The 2500-nt window shown below is 26.8% G+C and overlaps 2 non-coding genes and 1 pseudogene across 2 annotated transcripts in view; all 3 read left to right on the top strand.

The window, feature by feature from the left end:
- The window catches only part of LOC129251964 (small subunit ribosomal RNA), a 1991-nt gene extending 1860 nt beyond the window's left edge, over positions 1–131 (top strand). Inside the window, exon 1 of the ribosomal RNA XR_008583188.1 lies at positions 1–131. This exon is cut by the window's left edge and continues 1860 nt beyond it. This is a non-coding gene — a ribosomal RNA (small subunit ribosomal RNA).
- Positions 132–727: 596 nt separating this feature from the next.
- Positions 728–908, top strand: LOC129251961 (5.8S ribosomal RNA; annotated as a pseudogene).
- Positions 909–1352: 444 nt separating this feature from the next.
- The window catches only part of LOC129251959 (large subunit ribosomal RNA), a 3986-nt gene continuing 2838 nt past the window's right edge, over positions 1353–2500 (top strand). Inside the window, exon 1 of the ribosomal RNA XR_008583186.1 lies at positions 1353–2500. This exon is cut by the window's right edge and continues 2838 nt beyond it. This is a non-coding gene — a ribosomal RNA (large subunit ribosomal RNA).

Below are 2500 nucleotides of genomic sequence, written 5' to 3'. Positions count from 1 at the left end.
GTCTCCGGACGTGATCACTGTGACGCCTCGTGTGTCACGGTTGTTTCGCAAAAGTTGACCGAACTTGATTATTTAGAGGAAGTAAAAGTCGTAACAAGGTTTCCGTAGGTGAACCTGCGGAAGGATCATTATTGTGTTCCATATCCGTAAGAAAAACAAACAAACAAACAAACAAACAAACAGACAAGCAAACAAACGAACAAAAAGAAAAAAAAAAAAAAAAAAAAAAGAAAAAAAAAAAAAATTTATATAATTATTTTGAATCCATAATTCTTTTTATTCTTTTTCATTCAATTTGTGATCCATCAATTATATCATATTAAATATAATATATGATGGTACATTTTGTAATGTTTTTTCTTATTTTTTTCTTTTAAAAACCTTTAAACATGAAAATAAAAAGTTGTACTTATTATTCATTTGATTGAATGATAAGTTAATTTGTTCACAATAACAAAAGTGGTATATATTTATTATATTATTATATATATACATAAAATGATTAAAAAAATACAAAATAATTGAATCATAATAAATACCACCACTGTATTATTGTTGAACTAAGACATTCGCAACTTAATAAAAATGTTTAGAGTTAAATATATTTGATATATATTATTGAAAGAAAATCAATTTATATATTATTAATATTATTTAATTTTACTCTTTCAATTAATATATGCAAAAAAAAATTGACATTTGTTATAAATAAAAATAAATAAAAAAATACTCTAAGCGGTGGATCACTTGGCTCATGGGTCGATGAAGAACGCAGCAAACTGTGCGTCATCGTGTGAACTGCAGGACACATGAACATCGACATTTTGAACGCATATCGCAGTCCATGCTGTTATGTACATTAAATTCAATTTTAAAGTACTGCTTGGACTACATATGGTTGAGGGTTGTAAGACTATGCTAAATAAGTTGCTTATTCTTTTATAAAAATAATTGAATTTAAGCAAATGTGTATATTATTGGATTTTAAATAATTCATAATATTAATAGCAAAAAAAATAAAGATATATAATGAATTTTATTTATTATATATTCTTTAAAAAAAAAATCCTCTCAAATAAAATGAAATGATGAAAATATTGAATCTAAGTATTCTTTACAAAAAATTTTCATATTATTTATATATATATATATAAAATAATAATTTATATATGTAATTAAAAGGAGGAATGTCTAGCATAAAAATTAAATTTTTTATTCTAGGATTGCCTCATTTTACATTATTATTATTTTTATATATTTACAATATATAAAAGGAGAAAAGAAAAATAGAGATGAAAAGATGATATAATTTTTTTATTAAATTGTGAGAAGATAAAAAAAGAATATTAAAACAACCTCAACTCATATGGGATTACCCCCTGAATTTAAGCATATTAATGAGGGGAGGAAAAGAAACTAACAAGGATTTTCTTAGTAGCGGCGAGCGAAAAGAAAATAGTTCAGCACTAAGTCACTTTGTCTATATGTCAAATGTGAGATGCAGTGTATGGAATATCTTAATATCTAGTATGAGAAATTAACGATTTAAGTCCTTCTTAAATGAGGCCATTTACCCATAGAGGGTGCCAGGCCCGTATAACGTTAATGATTACTAGAAAGATATTTCCAAAGAGTCGTGTTGCTTGATAGTGCAGCACTAAGTGGGTGGTAAACTCCATCTAAAACTAAATATAACCATGAGACCGATAGTAAACAAGTACCGTGAGGGAAAGTTGAAAAGAACTCTGAATAGAGAGTTAAATAGTACGTGAAACTGCTTAGAGGTTAAGCCCGATGAACCTGAATATCCATTATGAAAAATTCATCATTAAATAATTAAAAAAATAATGTGCATTTTTTTCATATAAGGACATTGTAATCTATTAACATAATAAAGTATTTATCAAAAGATCATTGGTGATATTAAGTTTATTTAAATTAATTTGCTTTTTAAGCATATTAACATAAAATAAATACTAATGATTTGATAAAGTGTTGATAGATTTTATTATATATAATGCTAAAATTCATTTTTTGAATTTTACAAAAAATTTAATATCTATGATATTAATATTTATTTGTATGCATTTATATGATTAACAATGCGAAAGATTCAGGATACCTTCGGGACCCGTCTTGAAACACGGACCAAGGAGTCTAACATATGTGCAAGTCATTGAGTTATATTAAACTTAATGGCATAATTAACTTAACTTAAATATAATGGGATTAATTTTTAGTCTATTTTTTAATAAATAGTCAATTAATTCAATCCCGGGGCGTTCCATATAGTTATGTATAATGATAATTTATTATTATTTATACCTCTAACTGGAGCGTACCTTGAGCATATATGCTGTGACCCGAAAGATGGTGAACTATACTTGATCAGGTTGAAGTCAGGGGAAACCCTGATGGAAGACCGAAACAGTTCTGACGTGCAAATCGATTGTCAGAATTGAGTATAGGGGCGAAAGACCAATCGAACCATCTAGTAGCT

The sequence above is a fragment of the Anastrepha obliqua genome, unplaced genomic scaffold (assembly GCF_027943255.1).
Source record: "Anastrepha obliqua isolate idAnaObli1 unplaced genomic scaffold, idAnaObli1_1.0 ptg000134l, whole genome shotgun sequence".
Classification (NCBI taxonomy): domain Eukaryota; kingdom Metazoa; phylum Arthropoda; class Insecta; order Diptera; family Tephritidae; genus Anastrepha; species Anastrepha obliqua.
Note: the sequence above shows the minus strand (reverse complement) of the source record. Positions and strands in the feature narration are given on the sequence as shown.